Genomic DNA, 22,226 nt, shown 5'->3' with positions numbered 1-22,226 from the left:
GGGACCTCTCTTACGTTTGGTAAGGTCTCGAGTATATATATTATGCCCCTCGACCCGTGATTTGAAGGCTGCGTTTGCCTCTTCTACTGTTTACAGCTCACTTAAGGGAAGCAGTTTTTTTTTTATAAACATTTAGTCTGTATTAAGTTAGGTTATTCTGTCTTTTCGACATCCTATTACTTTCAGGGCCCTCTCTTTAAAGTGTAATTGTATAGCCTATCTTAATTTGGTGTAAGTGTGTTTATTCGATGTTTTCAGTGTGTGGTTGAATTTTGTGTTTATTTAATGTATTTTGTAAGAGGCTCAGTGGTCATTTCTTTCTAAAAGTTTGTATTAAATATTAAGGTTTTATTTTCGGTTTTACTTTATCCTCCTTGATTCCATCTCTGTACACTCTGTTGCGGCCATTCCACCTATTGTGGACTTGGTCGTTTGTGACTTCATTTGTGTTTTAAGAGATTAGTGTATGTTTGATGGGCATGGGCCCATAACATTTGGCGACCTTTTGCCAGGATTTGTCGGATCCTGTAGTCACTTGAGTGTATAGAGTGGATTCTTGGGGTGTTTTGCAGCATAGTAATACCTTCTCTCCTATATTCTTGTGTTGATCGGTGTTTATAATTTTTTTTTTCTTGACCGTGGTAGGATATTTGTGTGGTTATTGGTGTTCAGTGTATTGGTTTGTTTTTGGGTATATTTTGTGAGATACATTTATATATTTACTTGTGTGTAATTAATTTACAATGGCTGATTTGAATATCCCGGAGCTCTTGAGTGGAGAGGGGTGGCAGGACAGGTTGGCAGAATTGAATAAGCCTGATTTAGAGAGTGTAGCAGAATTTGTTGAAATTGAAAATCCTGGGTCTGTTAGGAAGGGCTTGTTGCTGCTTAATGTTTATGAAAAGGTTAAGGTGATGAAGGCAGAAGGTAAACCAGAGACTAGGCAGGTGGAGGAAGCGGTGTCAGTAGAAATTTTAGATAGGCAGATTCAGTTGAAAAGAATGGAAATAGATCTCCAAAGGTTGAAGGCTGAGGAGAGAGAGAGAGAGGCAGCACGAACTTGCTATGCAAGCATTGAGTAATAGGGTTCTTCTTCTTCCCAACATAATGTGTCTGCAATGCCTTGTATTAATCTAACTGAAGCTCTAAAGTTAGTCCCAAATTTTCAGGAAGTTAACGTGGCAGAGTTTTTTGTTTCTTTTGAGAGAATAGCTTCAAGGTTGGAATGGCCAAAAGAGTATTGGACCACTCTTATTCAGAGTAAATTGTTAGGTAAGGCCCAGAAAGTTTACGTTACCTTGGACGAAGATCTGTCTTCAGATTATGATTCTGTAAAGGCCATAGTTTTGAAGGCTTACGAGTTGGTACCGGAAGCTTACCGACAACGCTTCCGTAATTTACAGAAGGAAAGAGGGCAGACTTTTTGTAGAGTTCGCCAGGGCTAAAGAGCAGTTTGCTGGCGACTGGTTAAAGTCTAAGGAGGTGACGGACTTTGAGAAATTAAAAGAATTAATTTTGGTTGAAGAGTTTAAAAGGTCTGTGCCTAATGAGGTGAAGGTACACCTCGAAGAGTTAAAATTAGAAACTTTGCAGGAGGTGGCTATTGCAAGTGATGAGTACCTCCTCTCTCATAAAAATGTGATAGGGAAGTACCCAGAAATGAGAAATCTGGTTGGGTGAGAGTTAACAGGAGTAGTAATCAGAACAGGTATAATAGGCCTAATGTTAACTATGGTTCTCGTGCTACTCCTGTTAACAGCTATAATAGGCAGACCACAGATAACCCGGAGAAGTTGAAAACTTTGACTTGTTTCTTCTGTCATAAGAAGGGACACGTCAAGAGCATGTGTTATGCATTTAAAAGGTCGCAAAGGACCGAAAGACGTCCGGTAATGGCCATTCGTAGGAATGAGAACGAGTCAGTGGCTGAGAACTCTAATAATCAATGGCTAGGCAATGAGTCACTGGCTCCTTTTCAGAAATTTTTGTCTGATGGTTTTGTTCGCTCTGGGAATTCGACTGAGCAAAGAAAGGTTAAAATTTTGCGTGACACTGGGGCTGCTCAGTCTTTAATTCTCAGAGAATCCTTACCTATTGATGGGGGAATGTTCAAATAAGGAATATGTTTTGTTAAGTGGTTTTCCAGATACGGTCAGGTCTTACCCGGTTGAGAGTTTTTATTTATCATGCCCGTCTTTTTCAGGTTATTTAAAACTGGCCGTTATTGATAAATTTCCTATTAAAGATGTGGATTTGGTGTTAGGGAATGATGTCGCCTAATAAATAAAACTTTCCCTATTGTATTAAGTTCCGGTAATGAAATATCTGTAGTCACTCGATCGAAGGCTAGTAGTGTTGACTCGGCCGAGTCGGTAGTTGATGTTGATTTGAGTAGTTTAGATCGTAGTGATAGCTTAGTTATAGATAGTGGTGTGTTGGATAATAAACTTAATTGGACTACTAAGGAACTTATTACAGCTCAGAAAGCAGATTTTAAAGACCTGCCAGTTGAGTCTGGCGAAATTACTGATTTGACTGTCCCTCGATTTAAGATAATTAATAATATTCTGTATAGAATAAGTAGACCTTTTGATGCCATTAATACAGGTTGTGAAATTGTTAAACAGATTGTGGTTCCTTTTGTTTATCGAAAGGAGTTAATGACATTGGCTCATGAAAATGGTTTGGCTGGTCATTTTGGTGTTTTTAAAACCACTCGTAAATTGTGTGAAAATTATTTTTGGCCTAAGATGAAAGATGATGTTAAAAAATTTGTAAATAGTTGTGTTGCATGTCAAAAGGTCGGGAAGCCTAATCAACCAATTCCAAAGGCACCATTACATCCTATTCCTGTTGTTTCTGAACCGTTCAGAGAGGTAATTATTGACGTTGTTGGTCCTCTGCCGAAAACTCGTAGTGGCAATCAGTATATTTTAACAATTATGGATAGGATGTCTCGATATCCTGAGGCAATACCACTACGAAATGTAAAATCTGTTAAAATTGTTGAAGTATTAATTGAATTTTTCACCAGGTTCGGAATGCCCAAAGTAATTCAGTCCGATTGTGGGTCTAATTTTCTGAGTAAATTATTTAGGAGAAGATGGCTGAATTAAAATTAATCATGTGACTTCTTCTCCGTACCATCCTGAAAGTCAAGGTGTTTTGGAACGATTTCATCAAACCATGAAGTCTATGATAAAAAGTATTGTTTGGTTAATGGTTCTGAATGGGATAAGGAACTACCTTATTTATTATTTGCATTTCGGTCAGTGCCGAGTCAGTCTTTAGGATTTTCACCTTTCAGCCTTATTTTTGGTCATTGTGTGCGTGGTCCATTGGATGTGGTTCGTGAATCTTGGGAGGGGACGCCCCTGATATGAATTTATTAGATTATGTTAGTAATTTGGGTGATAAATTAACGAAGGCTTGGAAGTTTGCTGGTGAAAATTTATTGTGTAGCCAAAAGAAAATGAAATACTTTTTTGACCGAAAGACTAAGGAGCGTAATTTTGTAGTGGGTGATAATGTTTTGGTATTGCTTCCCATTCCAGGAAACCCTTTAAAAGCTTCATTTTCAGGACCGTGGAAAATTTTAAAGAAAGTAAGTGATGTTAATTATTTAGTTGAAACTCCTGAAAGGAGGAGACCCTACCAGTTATGTCACATAAATATGTTAAAGGCTTATAAAGGTCGTGACAAAGTTATTCCCGTGGCATTAGTTGGTGATACTACAAAGTGTAACGGTATTAATTCTTTTTCTTTTCCAGACGTGAGTAATTTTGATGATGATTGTTTTGATGGTGCCGAATGGCCTAATGATAATGAACATTCTTTAGAAAATTTTTCAGAAATGGTTTCACATTTGAATTTAGTAGAACAGGGATCTTTGAAAAAGTTAGTTTTTAGTTATAGGATTTATTTTCGGATGTTCCAGGACAGACCACTGTCCTTGAACACGATGTGGATGTGGGTAACGCAACTCCGGTAAAACAATCCCCTTACAGGTTAAATCCATTTAAAAATGATGTTGTGGATAAAGAGGTTGATTATATGTTACGACACGGGCTGATCGAACCCAGCAACAGTCCGTGGTCTTCACCTGTTGTTTTGGTAAAGAAACAGGATGGTCAATTCAGGCTTTGTTTTGATTACCGCAAAGTCAACGAGGTCACAAAGCCTGATAGTTATCCTTTACCCAGGATAGAGGACTGTATTGACAGGATAGGGAATTCAAAATATATAACTAAATTTGATTTGTTAAAGGGGTATTGGCAAGTTCCGCTGTCCAAACGGGCACGGGATTTGTCAGCGTTTGTAACGCAGCGCGGACTCTACCAATGTAAAGTAATGCCTTTTGGGATGAAGAATGCCGCTGCAACCTTTCAAAGGTTAATGAATACTTTGGTCCAAGGTTTAGAGGGGTGTGTTGTTTATATTGATGATATTGTAATTTATAGTGATGACTGGGACACCCATCTTAAACGTATTAAGGCTTTATTTCAGGTACTTAGGAAAGCTGGTTTGGTTATAAACCTAAAAAGAGTGAGTTTGCCAAAGCAAAGGTTGTATATTTGGGTCACGAAGTAGGATTTGGGAAAGTGGCTCCGAAACAGGCAAACGTAGACTCTATTAGACATATTGAAATACCGAAGTGTCGCAGGGATGTCAGAAAGTTCCTTGGTTTAGTAGGGTATTACCGTAGATTTGTTAAGAATTTTTCTGATATCGCTGAGCCCTGACTAATTTATTACGTAAGAATGTGACTTTTGTATGGACTAATGATGCCCAAAATGCCTTTGAAAAGTTAAAGCAGGTCCTAATGAATTTCCCTATTTTGAAAGCTCCTGATTTTGACGTTCCTTTTTCGCTTGCTACTGATGCCAGTGATGTTGGGGTTGGAGCAGTTTTGTTGCAGGAAGATGCTCATGGAGTATCTCATCCTGTTGCCTATTTCTCCAAAAAGTTATCCCCGGCACAACGGAAATACTCGACTGTAGAGAAAGAGACTTTGGGATTAATTTTAGCTGTTAATCATTTTCAGGTATATTTATCCTCTACAGGGACTCCGATTAAAATATTAACGGATCATAATCCGTTGGTTTTCTTGAACAGGTTTAGGAATAAAAATCAACGGTTGATGCGTTGGAGCCTCCTGCTCCAGGAATGGAATTTTAGCTTTTCACACATTCCAGGCAAAAGTAATGTTGTCGCTGATGCGCTGTCACGCATCAGTGACTGATCGATGGGTTGATTTGAGAAAAACCTTTTTGTTCTTCGTAAAGTTGTTTTGTATATACTTATATTAATTGATTTGATTAATCCTATAAATTTATTGAATGTACAGGTTTCCAGGTGTGTTGTAATAATGTTGTGTCAGGTGTTTTTGTTTATGAAATAATTTAGGATTAAGTACTTAAGATTAAGATGTTAAATATCGTGATTTACAGGTTTTTCTTCGGTGTCGTCTTTGATTAAGAGTGGTTAAGGGTACTTTTGATTTCTGTTTATTTTAGTATGTGTTATTGGTGGAGGCTAATTTTAAGGTGTTACCATTGTCTTGTGTATGTCCAGGTTAATTTTAAGGTGTTACCATTGTCTTGTGTATGTCCAGGTTAATTTTAAGGTGTTACCATTGTCTTGTATATGTCCATTAATGATGTGTGTATTTAAGGCCCAAACCCGTTTAGTGTGAGGACGCTCTCTGAAGTGTAGAGGCACTAAAACTGAGTGAAGTGAAGTGAAAAGACGCTCTTTGAAACTCAGTGAGTTGCAAAAACAAATAGTGTTGAGTAAGGACGCTCTCTGGAGTGAAAAGAGGCATTATTGGAAAGTGTTGTGAAGGGCCACAATATTGAGTGTGTCGTAAAATCATGGATATGTGAACGGTGTGTTACGTTTTTTCTTATTTTTGGTGATTGATGGTTAGTTTTTATGAATCATTAATCATATACTGTTATGTCCCTGTTCTTTATTTGTGCCAGTGGTCCACATTAATTCTTTTTACAAAGCTTAGATAGGTCACGGGCTCACGGGTCTGTAGCACTACACAGCCGTTTTTAGGCGCTACAGGCTGGTGTATGAGTGGTGACCTAGACTAAGTTAAGGTTAATTTATTAAGGTTTTGGTCCTTATTTTTGTTTGACTGATATTTGTGTTTTCAGAATAATTTAGCCAGGTCACGGGCTCACGGGTCTGTAGCACGGCCGTTTTTAGGCGCTACAGGCTGGTGTATGAGTGGTGACCTTGGTTGCGGTAACACTAGCCCCATTGTGGTCGATTTATAGTTTTGGTTGTTGGTTAGCTAGGTTTAGTCTAATAATAGGTTAGTCTTGTTAATATTGCTGTTCTGCTGACCTGTGCCCACCGCTCCACTTGTGAGTTCATGGGGATATTACCATATTTCTTCATATGTTGATACTGATGTTATTTTTGGCGTGGTCACTGTAAATTATTTACTTGTATTAGTTTTAAGTCATAATATTAAGGTTAAGATTTGATATCTATTGACTATTGAAAGTGGTACAAAATATTTTGCCACTAATCTATTTTTGGCCGGCAATGTGATATAGTATTTTCAATCACTTTTTGAGTTTTGTCATTGGACTTGAATTTTTTCTTATTGTCCCTGTTTTATTTCATATAGATTGAATTGCTATGTTTGTTTTTGATATTAGCATTTTTATATATTTCTTTGAATTTTGAGTTAAGTTCAATACTTTGTAGAAAAATTTTCTTGTGGAAAATTTTTTTTTGTTGGGTGAGGAGGTGTCAGTATGTTTAATTTAACGTAAATTAATTTGTTTTGAATAAGCCACTTTGGCAGTAATTATTCTTTTGGAACGTAATGACCCTGTTTCCTCCTCCCCGACATTTCTGACTTGTTGTTTAGTTTTAATTACAATGAGCTTGTTTTATTTTCACGTGTGGTTTTGGCTTCTCGTCCGAACCTGTATTCGGCGCTGTTTCTCGAGGACTGAGAGAGTTGTTTTCTGGACCTTTAGCATTGTGTGGGCCTGCCTTATTCTTGATTGATTTTGAACTATCTCTGGATTACGATACCTGCCTTTCATCAGTTGCTGCTGCTTTGGGAGATTGATTTATTCTTCAGTCTACGCCCTTGGTCCAGTAACACTGCCAAGGGACCTCTCTGCCAACTGGTAAGGTGTGATTGCCTGTCGGACGGCCGTGTCCGTTGATCGTCTTGCGACGTTAAAGTGATTCTATCTTCTGTCTACGCCCTTGGTTCAGTAATACTGCCTAGGGGACCTCTCTTACGTTTGGTAAGGTCTCGAGTATATATATTATGCCCCTCGACCCGTGATTTGAAGGCTGCGTTTGCCTCTTCTACTGTTTACAGCTCACTTAAGGGAAGCAGTTTTTTTTTTATAAACATTTAGTCTGTATTAAGTTAGGTTATTCTGTCTTTTCGACATCCTATTACTTTCAGGGCCCTCTCTTTAAAGTGTAATTGTATAGCCTATCTTAATTTGGTGTAAGTGTGTTTATTCGATGTTTTCAGTGTGTGGTTGAATTTTGTGTTTATTTAATGTATTTTGTAAGAGGCTCAGTGGTCATTTCTTTCTAAAAGTTTGTATTAAATATTAAGGTTTTATTTTCGGTTTTACTTTATCCTCCTTGATTCCATCTCTGTACACTCTGTTGCGGCCATTCCACCTATTGTGGACTTGGTCGTTTGTGACTTCATTTGTGTTTTAAGAGATTAGTGTATGTTTGATGGGCATGGGCCCATAACAATATATATATATATATATATGTGTGTGTGTGTGTGTGTCTATATATATATATATATATATATATATATATATATATATATATAATATAGATGTATGTATGTATGTATATAAGTTTACGCAGACCATACTCCATTTAACACCATTACTCCGTATGTGTACATTGACGTGATTCATGCAAGCAAATTCACGCTATGAATACACACAAGTTATTAAAAGCTCCGTCACTTTCAGCGGCAATTATTTTGATGTGATTCAAAACTGCTTTTTAAGTCACCATCACAGATAATACAAACGAACATTGAATTACCCCGTTTAAAATTCCCCACTTATGCTCCACTTGTGCTGTATATATTGAGAGAGAGAGAGAGAGAGAGAGAGAGAGAGAGAGAGAGAGAGAGAGAGAGAGAGAGAGAGGTCATAAATTTTAACAGGTGTGAAATCATTAAACTTTCATAACACTGATGAAAGGGTATTACAGTGTTTGAAGCTTGTCATCATCCCCCCACCTCTCTCTCTCTCTCTCTCTCTCTCTCTCTCTCTCTCATTAGTAGCCCTCTGATGGCAATGAAATATTTTTGAAGCGTGAGCAATATAACTTAGATATTATCTTCCGACTTCAAATCAGTCATTCATCTTCTTGAACAATAATTGTCACCCCTTAAAAGGAATCATCTATAGATTATATCAAATATTATTCAGAAGATGTTGTATATCATGTACATTATATGTGTATTATTATTACTGAAATGTTGTACACATATATATATATATATATATATATATATATATATATATATATATATATATATATATATATATATATATATATATAAATATATATATATTTAATTAGTTCTGTATTTATTTGAGAAAGAGGAATAGACCGTTCCACATTTAAGACACTCCCCAAAAACATTTAGGATACATTTAATTTAAGTTTTCAAACGGAATTAGTTGTAACGATCACGCGTGGAAACTCTCTCGAAGTTTTAGAATTACATTAATTCTGAAACTGTCTCTTCCACATAAAAAAGGGGGCTTTGACTCTCTCTCTCTCTCTCTCTCTCTCTCTCTCTCTCTCTCTCTCTCTCTCTCTCTCTCTCTCTCTCTCTCTCTCTCTCTCATTTATACACAATTTCACAGACTGTATAAATTTCTATAAATTTATGATCTCTTCAAAATTCTAAACCATTTCTTAGTAACTCCAATACGAGCTGAATAACGTAAGTAACACAGGCTTAAAACAGCTTATTTTAACCTTTTCATATCCAATCCATCACATGAATATAAAGATAAGCAGACCTGTTTCTATTCCCACGCCTTTCCTGTCTGTCCTATAGTCTTACTAGTATCTCCCCTAGCCACAAACAAGTCTGTAATTAGTTTTGTTTGGAAATTCAGGCAGAACTGTTTGGAAGTCATGACACTACTCCTGGGGAGAAGAAGTATCAGTAACCCAGCCAAAATAGAGGCTTTAACTCCCCTCTCGCTTGCCTCGCTCACTCCCTCACCCACTTTGCTTATTAACTTACTCAGTCATTGGTTATTAACTCTTTCATTCATTCATTCATTCTCTGCCTTACTATCATGGTGGAGTCCGAGCGTTCCACAGGCTCGTAATCAGGTGAAAAGAAAACGGTTTAGAGACTCATTATCAGGCGAAAAGAAAACGGCGTAGAGGCTTGTAATCAGTGAAGAGAAAATGGTTTAGAGAAAACAGACATTAATTTAGACAATCAGAGATTATAGTTGGATAAAAAGAAACTCTATAATAATAACAACAACAGCAGCTTCATCACTGTAACAGTAATAAAGGCGATGATGATGATAATCTGAGACTTACAATAATTAAAATAAAAATGCCTTTTGCTTTCATACTTTCACAGAGATCAACATTTCAAGGATTGTAGTGGCAATGACATATATATAGTGGTTGATATTATGTAATGGAACAATGAAAACAAGTAAAAATGAACCAGGCGAATAACCACGAAGGTACCACTTCGATTTTCAGCCCCATCTCACTTTGGTCCCACAAATACCCCTGCAATATATTAAGGGAAAACTTTCCAGCATTTTTCGAAAAAAGGTTACATTGCCTATCAGGGGATGAAGTTGGAGAGAGAGAGAGAGAGAGAGAGAGAGAGAGAGAGAGAGAGAGAGAGAGAGAGAGAGAGAGAGAGAGAGAGAGAGTTAAGTCAAGCAGGTAAGCAAAGTGGCTTTTTTGACTAAAATAGTAATAATAGTGATAAACATATCTATCTATCCATCATCTATGCACACACACACACACACACACACATACACACACACACACACACACACACATATATATATATATATATATATATATATATATATATATATATATATATATATATATATATATATATATATATATATGTTATGCACACACACATATGTATATATATATATATATATATATATATATATATATATATATATATATATATATATATATATATATATATATATATATATATATATATATATATATATATATATAACTGCTGCTCATCACATGTAATTTCATAACCGTAATATCTAATTTTTAAATCTAATGATTAAATAATACATTTAAATACTGATTTTTCCGTACGTGATGTTTTCGTGGCTTTGAGTGATATATATAAGTATATCTTTATAAAAGTAAGTATCATTCGTTCGTAGTAATGCAGCTAAAAATATTACTATAGTAAAGTTTTGGGAGCTACAATTATAATTTTTTCTTGGCGCATTCAAGCTGTACTTACTTATTTCACTCATGACAAACTTTTAATTCTCTTTTTTTTGTGTCTTTTAAAACTACAGTGTAAGTTTTCGTTTAGCAGTAATTGCCATACTGGGTAATATTTTCTTTGTATGAGAAGTTGATAAAGTTAAGCTGTACACTAGCGTTAAAAAGTTCAGACAGAAAAAAGGAAATATTAAAAAAAATTTTAATATAAGAGAGGAAACTAATAATTTTCTTTTCCTAAAATGGCATGACGAGAAGCACCATTTGGAGAATATATTTTTTTAATATATTTCAAGTTCTTTGCAGTTTTTTTTTACCTAAATATGTCTAAAGGAAAAAATAAAACAAAAATTTATATAGTCAAAATTTTAGAATTCTTTTGAAATGACATACGCCCTCGCTTATAGACATATTCGAGCTATTCAGCTTTCAAGCATGTTCGTTATAAATGCATACTTCTGTACAAATGAATTTTAAGTTATTTTCAGCAGTTATTCTTAAATATGCTTAAAGAAAAAAAATATAACAATAAACCGTTTATTCAAAGTAATCACGATTTTGAGAATTCTTTTGTAAACGACGTATGCCCTCATTTCTATCCATATTCTAGCAATTCAGCTTTTAAACATGGTTGGTTATAAATGCATACTTCTGCGCAAATAAATTTTAAGTTATTTTCAGCAGTTATTCTTAAATATGCATAAAGAAAAATATATAACAATAAACTGTATACTCAAAGTAATCACGATTTTGAGAATTCTTTTGTAAACGACATATGCTCTCATTTCTAGACATATTCGAGGAATTCAACTTTCAATGCATACTTCTGTACAAATGAATTTTAAGTTATTTTTAGCAGTTATTCTTAAATTTGTTAAAATAAAATGCATACTCAAAGTAATCGCGACTTTGAGAATTCTTTTGTAAACGCCATATGCCCTCATTTCTAGACATATTCGAGGAATTCAACTTTCAAGTACGGTTACAAATGCATACTTCTATACTCATGAATACGAACAGACTAGATACCACTCGCAATAAAAGACATTCTGTAACAGCGCTTCCTTCACGTGTTCTGGTGCATTAAGGCCCAAAATGAGATTCCCGGAAATTCGAATGCATTGGGCGTGAGACAGCAAGAAATAGTCCTGGCGTAAATATCTCTTGGAGCTGAGAGGATTAAATCAGTGACATTATTCGTGGCGTGTTGTAAAGCTTGCTTTCTGTACGCTGACGAAGATAGGTGTCTTGGTCGTAATGTACCTTCTGATTCTAATGGAAGAAGAATATTTGAGAGGAGACATACAGGAGTGTACATGTTTATGATCGTTCTTGTAATAACAAGATTACGAGCAACAACTTGAATTATTATGACCATTTTCCCTCATTCAGAACATGGTCAATAAAAATTTGGCTGTTTATAAGGAAAAATATTTACATAGGATAAATAAGTTAGAGTAAGTACTATCTACCATTATTTTTGGATGACGTCTACATACGTCATCGGTAACCTATTTGAAAGACAAAGCAACATGAAATGAAATAACAACTGATATGGCATATGCTATTTGGAGAGTCGTAGTAGACGACTTCTAAGTAAATATAGTGATACAGTTTCGGATCAGATAGCACTAATATAATGACGATATAGTTTACAGGTTCATTTCTGCAAGCAACATGCATCTGAAGAAAAAAATAATCTTTCCAGTATTTCTGTTTTTATGAGCATCAAGCGAATGAATTGGAAAGACATTAGTAAGACTAGCTACTGATTGCTAAGAAGGAAACCAAGCTTTGTTACTAAAAATAAACTGGTATGTACACTCATCAAAAACTTGTCTTGGCAACAGTCGAGAATATAGAACACTTTTTTTAATGTTTCATTAGGTACTGTGGTTATCTGATATACGAATGAAAGCATCTCATAATTATTTCGGTAATTGAATGAGCAGTCGATATCAACAAGCTTGCTATTATATACGAGTACACTGTTTTTGGCTATAAGTGGCTAGATTACTGTGGCTATTTGTGGCTAGAGAGTATAACCAAACGTCAAAAAGTAAAATTTTAATAAAAAAATTAGATGATGTGGATGTAACATTATGGGACAACAAACAGCAACATGAAGGAATGACATAATTGCTACCACGACAAACATTACAGCTGATTACCCAAGTGGAGTCAGCAATTCCAAGAACATTTATAATGGGTCATATGTGTCTAGGAAGTCCCAGGTAATAATTACGTGTTGATCAAATTACCCCCACCCCCTTTAATGGAAATGACACTTCCATCATAAAATTAAACCTCGTACATGGATCTGAGGCATTAATCCCCATCAGGAGACACTTGTTCCAAAACATAATTCAAGCACTTTAATAATGATTGATGCATTGACCAGGACACGGATTCGTGGAAATAATTTTTGTTTGTGTGTGTGTGTGTAGAGTTGTGTGTGTGTGTGTGGGGAGAGAGAGAGAGAGAGAGAGAGAGAGAGAGAGAGAGAGAGAGAGAGAGAGAGAGAGAGAGAGAGAGAGAGAGAGGTTGCAGGTTGCGTTCATGGAGTTATGGCTCATTTTAATCCTTGCATGTATTCTGTGACTGTAATATTCCCAGTTTCTGTGTTGATTTCTGAATTACTCTGTTTTCTTACCACTTATTTCAAGTGCTGCTTATATTTAGCTTCTTAATCTTCTGCCTCATTATTCTAGAAACTAATTTACATATTATTTGTGTGCCTTTTGTGGTTTTTCTTCATTTCCATGAGGAAAAATGTATCATTGAAATGATTGCTGCGGTTTATTTTTCGTGAATGAATTTCTTTTTCCGCTTTAATGCTGTTTTAAGTTGTTAATATATTATGAAGCAGTTGTAGTCTTTTGTTTAAACTGGTTGGCATATTCATGATAATCTAGTTACTCTGATCATTATGAATACATGTGATATTTTTAATAAAAAAAAGCAATTGACCCAAAATTACCTTTAAACATTTTTCGGTAAGGTGTTATTAGTTCATCAGAAAAAAAACAAGTAATTAGCAAAATACCCTTTGATTTTACACTTAAATATTCACCCTTATATAAAAATGGCACCAGGAAACTATATTTCTTATAAAAAACCTAAATAATAACCTACATATCAAAATGCCCTATTTTATCACACTGAATTATTTATCTTCTTTAGCGAAAATATCATCAAGAAACTATAACTCAACAAAAAAAAACATAAAAAATGCCCTCTTGATTTATCTTTATATTCATATTTATATTAGAAATAACATCATCAGTCATCCTAATAAAGATAGATTTATTCTAATGAAAACATTAACACAAATAAAAATAACTGTTTTATTTACTTTTATATTCATCTCTATACCAAAAACATCATTACCTCTTCTAATAAAAAAAAGTAATTATTCCAATGAAATCATAAACAGAAACGCCACAAATGCCTGTCATCCGTAACAGAAGGACGTGGCAACGAATCTTGCGGAATCATATCAATTAACTCAATCGGGGTTTGCTATGCTTTCCATCCGGGGAGCCAAATCGATGTTTAATCAACGGCCGCTGTATTTTTGGGCATCAGTAATTGAAATAGATCGGATGATTGCATTCCCACTCCCCTACCCCCTTTCCCTCCCAGCACTATCTTTTTTTAAAAATTCAGTATCATAATAACGAATCTAATTACGTTTTCTGAAATTTATACACTAGTAGTTTTTTTTTTTGGGGGGGGGGCCAATTTCAAATGGGGTTTCGGGTTAATTACGTTCTTTGTAATTTATACACCGGTAGTTTTTTTTTTTTTAGGGAAATTTCAAATGGGGTTTTGGGCTCTTCCCCTTCCCAGCCCCCCTATTTTTTTAAAATTCAGTCTCGTAATAACGAATCTAATTACGTTTCCTGAAATTTACACACTAGTAGTATTTTTTAGGGAAATTTCAAATGGGGTTTTGTGTTAATTACGTTCTCTGTAATTTATACACTAGTAGTTCTTTTAGGGAAATTTCAAATGGGGTTTTGGGTTAATTACGTTCTCTGTCATTTATACACTAGCAGTTTCTTTAGGGAAATTTCAAATGGGGTTTTGGGTTAATTACGTTCTCTGTCATTTATACACTAGTAGTTTCTTTGGGGAAATTTCAAATGGGGTTTTGGGTTAATTACGTTCTCTGTAATTTATACACTAGTAGTTTTTTTTTTTAGGGAAATTTCAAATGGGGTTTAGGGCTCTCCCCCTTCCCAGCCCCCATATTTTTTAAAATTCAGTCTCGTAATAACGAATCTAATTACGTTTCCTGAAATTTACACACTAGTAGTTTTTTGGGGGGAAATTTCAAATGGGGGTTTGTGTTAATTACGTTCTCTGTAATTTATACACTAGTAGTTTTTTATGGAAATTTCAAATGGGGTTTTGGGTTAATTACGTTCTCTGTCATTTATACAATAGTAGTTTTTTTTAGGGAAATTTCAAATGGGGTTTTGGGTTAATTACGTTCTCTGTAATTTATACAATAGTAGTTTTTTTTAGGGAAATTTCAAATGGGGTTTTGGGTTAATTAGGTTCTCTGTCATTTATACACTAGTAGTTTTTTGTTTAGGGAAATTTCAAATGGTGTTTTGGGCTCTCCCCTTCCCCCCCACTAATTTTTCTTAAATTCAGTGTCGTAATAACGAATCTAATTACGTTTTCTGAAATTTATACGTTAGTAGTTTTTGGGGGGAAATTTCAAATGGGGTTTCGGGTTAATTACGTTCTCTGTAATTTATACACTAGTAATTTTTTTTAGGGAAATTTCAAACGGGGGTTTGGGCTCTCCCCCTTCCCAGCCCCTCCCTATTTTGTTTAAATTCAGTGCCATAATAACGGATCTGATTAAGTTCTCTGAAATTTATACACTAGCATTTTTTTTTTTTTTTTAGGGAAATTTCAAATGGGGTTTTGGGGAAGTTTCTTTCTTACGTGGCTGAATCTCATAAGTATTCGTTTGATTGTTGTGTTTGGGGAATCCCCTGGTCTCTTGAATTAAGCAAAATTTGTCCGGGGAGAATGATGACTGTTTTAATGTTTACAGATCTAACAGCAAACAATGCAGTGTTGTGCAATTAGAACCGCAGAGGTTCAAGCGAAGATGCAATACATTAATACCCTAAAGCGAATCGCCTTGTGTTTTAAGTGATTTTTATTTCTGTCCATTTATTTACTGAGTTATTCATCTTATCTTGTTTTTCTTTTATAATAAATGATCTCCTCTTTCTTATTTCCTATTACCGTTTGTAACTTCTTTCAAATGAGCACCACACTCTTTGGAAGCTTGAATTTCAAGTCAATGGCCCCTCAGGTAGGCTCGTTCCGTAGTAGTATGGGTTCCCTGCTTAATAAACTAGCTATCCGTAGGAATAATTCATAATTTGTGCATGATACATGAATAACTATTCAATTTGTATCTTAAAACTGCGTACGAATTAATGCAGGAAATATCCTAGCTATATTATGTAAACATTTTTGCATAATTGATGGCAATGCGTTTTTTGGCATATAAACTATTCTTCAATTCGTATCTTGAAAAAATAAAACGTGATTTAACCCACGATGGAGGGAACGCAAAAAAAAAAAAAATATTCTAGCAATATTCATACATAGTTAAAAAAAATTGTCATAACTGACGATAAGAACTTTTTGGACGTACAGGCTTTTCTTGAAATCGCATCTCAAAATATCCCGTGGTTTAATCCATGATGGGGGAAACTCAAAAAAATATTCTAGCAACATTCATACATAATTAAGAAAAATTGTCATAACTGATGAGAAGAATTTTCTTGACGCACAGGCTGCTTTTCAATTCGTACCTTAAAATACCCCGTGATTTATCCCGCGGCAGAGGGAAGCCGGAATTACGGAATTACGAAAACCCACACCCCGGAGAGACACAAAACAGTGGGTATTAATATTCCCCAAAGGTACCACCTACACCTGCATTAGTGCAATCGCCCGAATTGGGATACTAAATATCGGGAAAGCTGCACCTGCAAAATTAATATCATTACCATAATTCACTTAAATTATACGCCGTGGGGGCTCCCCCCCCACACCCCCAGGGGCCCAATGGGTAAAGATTGGGTTCGCCAGCCGAATATATTACCGGTGGATGCGTTCGCTGTATCTAAATGTGTAGATGTTAATCATATTTAATTGATAACTGATGCGTGAAATGGGTTAGCATCGTATTAGCGAGATCGTGCGGACTTAATGCGTGTTAACAAAGCCTTTTATTTTCTCTTTTTTTTTACCTGAAGCGTCTGGTGACTCATCTGGAAATAAATGTGGGATTTGGGATGCTTGCATTTCAAGTAATGTTAATGGTATTTCAGTGCATACTCATATACAGACGTACACACAGCTCTTATATATATATATATATATATATATATATATATATATATATATATATATATATATATATATATATATATATATATATATATATATATATATTTATATATATAAATATATAAAAAAGAGAGAGAGAGAGAGAGAGAGAGAGAGAGAGAGAGAGAGAGAGAGAGAGAGAGAGCTTTATAGGGTACAGAATCACTCTTTGTTTCTTGTAACCACTTATTCTAAAGAGCTTGTAACATTCTCTTTAAAAACATCCGGCATACTCATTCCCAACGTTTGCCCTTTGCGTACGAGAGAGAGAGAGAGAGAGAGAGAGAGAGAGAGAGAGAGAGAGAGAGAGAGAGAGAGAGAGAGAGAGAGAGAGTGCAGAAGTAAGACATATATATTCACACAAATGAAAATCCATTGAACTTCCTAATTATGACGAAAGGATATCTCAAATTTTATATATTTTCTTGTCCAGTAACACAACATTCCAAACGTGACATAAACACAAAAATTATATATTCTTACATAAACACAACACACACACACACACACACACACACACACACACACATATATATATATATATATATATATATATATATATATATATATATATATATATATATATATATATATATATATATATATATATATATGTACATATTCTTCATTTTTATCCCTTTAGCTCAAGTTGATCACAAATTTCCCCCTGATAATTCAACCTTCCCTTTATGGAACTCGCCAGCAGCCTACATCAGATTCCACTCGAATGGTGTCGTTCACTAAGGATTCTCTCTGGTTACTAAGAGACGAAAATGAGATGTTTTACCCTAAAGACACTCTCATCGAGAAAGTAGGTCTTAGCTCTCGTCCGAGCTTTCACAGAAAATTAGGGGTAACGGTCACGCGCGGAATATTACCGAAGTTTTCGAGTTCCACTGATCCTAAAACTTTGTTATCTGGATGAAGAGGAGGATATTTCTCTCTCTCTCTCTCTCTCTCTCTCTCTCTCTCTCTCTCTCTCTCTCTCTCTCTCTCTCCACTTACTTGTCCTGTCTCTATCTGTCCATCTATTCTCTCTCTCTCTCTCTCTCTCTCTCTCTCTCTCTCTCTCTCTCTCTCTCTCCGTCCCCTCTCTCTATTTTTCTGTCTATTTACTCTCTCTCTCTCTCTCTCTCTCTCTCTCTCTATCTACACTTACTTGTCCTGTCTTTCTCTGTCCATCTATTCTCTCTCTCTCTCTCCGCCCCCTCTCTCTATTTTTCTGTCTATTTACTCTCTCTCTCTCTCTCTCTCTCTCTCTCTCTCTCTCTCTCTCTCTACACTTACTTGTCCTGTCTTTCTCTGTCCATCTATTCTCTCTCTCTCTCTCTCTCTCTCTGCCTACTTAAGTATCACATTTACGCTATGTTGAAGCCACAAAGTTAAGATAATTTCAGTTTTCAATATAGAAGGAAAAGTTCCTGTTTTTATAAGAAACTTAGAGTCATAAGCAAAAGTCCCCATAACATAACAAAACAACCACAAAAAACAACATACAACCCCACAACCTTCCTTGTCCGCCCTACTTTTCTACAACCTCCCCCTCCAACCCCCCGTTAACCCCGAAGCGTGTAAACGGCATATTGGTTGGGAATCAGGAAGGGTCCGGATTAGAATGCCCCCGGGGAACTCGTGGGAAAAAGGAAGTGCCCGTGATCGAGCCAAAAATAGGGCTTCAGGTCCCTCTCTTCCTCACTTTCTCACTTACTCTCTTCCTCATTTTCTCACTTACTCCTTTCCTCTCTTTTTCATTTCCTCCCTCCCTCATTTCCTTAATTCATCCTTACTCACTTATTTACTTCATCGCTTACGCCCTTATTTCTTTCCTCACTTCCTTCCTTCCTCCCTTCTTCACTTCCTCCCCTACTCCCTTACTCCTTTCTTCAATTCCTCACTTACTTCCTTACTCCCTTCCTCACTTATTGCTTCCCTCACTTACTCCTTTCCTCTCTTCTTCCTTTACTTCCTTACTCCCTTACTCCTTTCCTAATTTCCTCCCTTGCTCATTTACTCCGTTCCACCTTCTCCCTTTCTCTCTCACTTACTCCTTCCCTCACTTATTCCTTTCCTCTCTTCTTCCTTTACTTCCTTCCTCCCTTACTCCTTTCCTAATTTCCTCCCTTCCTCATTTACTCCGTTCCACTTCCTCCCTTTCTCCCTTACTCATTTACTGTCCCTTCCTTCTCCAACTCCTAACTCATTCACAAACCACTCAACATGATAATAATAATAATAATAATAACAACAACAATAATAATAATAATAATAATAATAATAATAATAATAATAATAATAATAATGACGGTACTGGTAACCTGATGTTTATGATTATCACAGTAAAAATAATTCCAGTCCCCTGATGTTTTTAAAAGACTAAATATTTTGCTCTAAATTAAAGGCAAATGATTAAGTAACTGAGAGTTTGACTTCAACCTCATTACTATAATGACAATAATAATCACAGTACTGATAATCTGATGTGTACGATTACCACAGTAATAATAATCCCTCCACTCTCTTGACGCTTTTGAAAGAGTGAAGCTTTTCTTTAAAAATAAAGGGAAATGATTAAGTACTAGATAATTCGATGACTTCAATCCCATAATCAAAATAACAATAACAACGGAATTAGTAATCTGATGTTTATGATTATCAAAATAATAACCACTCCTCTCTCCTGAAGCTTTTAAAATACTGAAGCCTTTCCCCCAAACATAAAGGGAAACAACTAAGTTACTGATAATTCGACAACTTCACCATAATAATAATAATAATAATAATAATAATAATAATAATAATAATAATAATAATAATAATAATAATAATAATAATAATAATAATAATAATAATAACTGTACTGGTAATCTGATGTTTACGATTGAGTACCGGTCACTCCACAAACCTGACGCTTTTAAAAGACTGAACCTTCCCCCCCCCCCTCAAAACATAAAGGCAAATGGCATTCATGAGATCTGAAACCAAGTCGTGGAAATAACCACAAAAGCGACCACTTCGATTTTCCATCCCATCTCACTTTGCCTCAACAAAGACCACTGCAACATGAACGTGTGGGGGGGAGGGGAGGGGAGAAAATGTCCCAGCATATTTCAAAACAGGGTTAACATTGCGTATCGCGGGGGATCGGGTGAGTATAAGAGAGAGAGAGAGAGAGAGAGAGAGAGAGAGAGAGAGAGAGAGAGAGAGAGAGAGAGAGAGAGAGAGAGAGGGGGAGGGGTGTTTTTATGGAAGGTGCGTTTGACGAAGAGATGATGATGTACATATGTGTGTGTGTGTATATATATATATATATATATATATATATATATATATATATATATATATATATATATATATATATATATATATATATATATATATATATATATATATTCTCTCCTCTATACACACACACGTATATATATATATATATATATATATATATATATATATATATATATATATATATATATATATATATATATATATATATATATATATATATATATCTAACACCATGTTGTCATTATTCACACCTCCCATAAAAGCATCTCTCACTCACTCTCTCTCTCTCTCTCTCTCTCTCTCTATCTCTCTCTCTCTCGTGTTAACAGCATCTAACGACCTTTCGCAATAAAAGACATAAAAAAGCACTTCCCCAAAAATTCTTGGCCCTTTAACTACACAAAAAGATTCCTGCAAAATTTTAGTTAACAAGTCGAGGTGAAGCGATGAATAAAAATATTGTAAAATATCCCTAAAGCCGAGGGGAATAAAATATGGCAATATTCTATTTGTTTATACGAATGGAACTGAATTTACAAGTAGCTAGATTTCATCGGATTCTAACGAAAACATGCATTTTAAGAGATTTAAAACAATGTGTTACCATTGAAGCGAAGCAGAGAATATGAGGGAAAGGAGTGGTGACTATTAATAAATATTGTGAATGGATCCACAGCTCCCCTCTGAATATATTACTACACAGTTCGTGTCCTTTATATACAACAACATCCATTATTATTCATATACCGTTATGTTACAGTATTCAGAGTACAGCCATGAAGTTAAACATTCAGTAGAAAGCTGTAAAGTAATGTCTAATAGCACGGCAAGGTACTAACTCCAAAACCAAATGAATAAATGAATAACACTCACTTCCATCATGGCGAAGACTGAGTACGAACTCCCTGAGACGCCTCTTGGGCGAAGTACCGAGCAGTTTGGGGGAGTCCACAGTTATTTGCATAAAAGTATTCATGCAAGAGTACCTGTCTAGGCTGTCTGTTGTAGGCTGGCAAAGAGAGACATTCTCCTTTACACTTTATCCCGGATTTTTTTTTACGGCCACTGACGAGCGGACGAGTTTCGAGGAGAGAAAGTGAACTTGTTTTCCACGGGCTAACGAGGCGTTCAGTTGTCTCTGCCTGTTAGTGAAGTCTAGTTAAGGTTGTTCAGCATCTTTTTTTCTAAGGTTTAGGGAGACCCCTGATTAATTTCATGAATCAAGGATTGAAATCTTGTTATTCTTATTAACTGTGCTGTAATTATCATTTCAAACACTATTTTTGTATTGTTTTTATTATGATTTATTTACTCTGTATAGCGCCACATCAACCTGTTTCTTGTTAACTGTATTGTAATTATCATTTTAAACCCTGTTTTTATATTGTACTATAATTTACTTACTCAGTACATTGTCAAATCAGTCTGTTAACATAACTGTGGTCTGTACAGCTGGTAAAACATTTTACATGTATCCAATAAGAAAGAGAAAACTACATAAACTAGAACAAGCTTTTCACAAACAAATTCTATATCATTCTTTGAAAGCACAGTAAGGAAGAGATTTTATCAGTTTACGATATATGAAGTGCATGAAATTAAAAGGAGTAAATGCTTCAGATGAGAGTCATAACATGAACTGAGGTCTTATGCTGTCAGATATTTAAATTATCAACTTAGCATCTCCTATAAATTTTAACCCCGTAGGGGGGTAGCGCCGTCAGTGCACCTCACGGGGTGCACTGTGGGCATTACTAGAGGTTCTTTGCAGCGTCCCCTCGGCCCCTAGCTGCAACCCCTTTCGTTCCTTTAACTGTACCTCCATTCATATTGTCTTTCTTTCATCTTGCTATCCAGCCTCTCCTGACAATTATTTCAAAGCCCAACGGCGAGGCTTTCCTCCTGTTACACCTTTCAAACCTGCCTACTCTCTATTTCCTTTCCAGCGCTGAATAACCTCATAGGTCCCAGTACTTGGCCTTTGGCCTAAACTCTAT

The 22,226-nt window shown here is 35.5% G+C and overlaps 1 protein-coding gene and 1 long non-coding RNA gene across 3 annotated transcripts in view; both read left to right on the top strand.

The window, feature by feature from the left end:
* The window catches only part of LOC136852381 (zwei Ig domain protein zig-8-like), an 86,649-nt gene that overhangs the window by 14,659 nt on the left and 49,764 nt on the right, over positions 1-22,226 (top strand). The gene's annotated exons all lie outside the window — the stretch shown is intronic.
* LOC136852378 (uncharacterized) lies at positions 1,743-7,615 on the top strand. The gene is made up of 2 exons (XR_010857118.1): positions 1,743-5,586; positions 5,627-7,615. It is a non-coding gene; the product is annotated as an uncharacterized lncRNA (long non-coding RNA).

This window comes from Macrobrachium rosenbergii, chromosome 25, assembly GCF_040412425.1.
Source record: "Macrobrachium rosenbergii isolate ZJJX-2024 chromosome 25, ASM4041242v1, whole genome shotgun sequence".
In the NCBI taxonomy this organism is placed as follows: Eukaryota; Metazoa; Arthropoda; class Malacostraca; order Decapoda; family Palaemonidae; genus Macrobrachium; species Macrobrachium rosenbergii.
The sequence above is the reverse complement of the archived record's forward strand: the minus strand, read 5'-3'. Positions and strand labels throughout refer to the sequence as shown.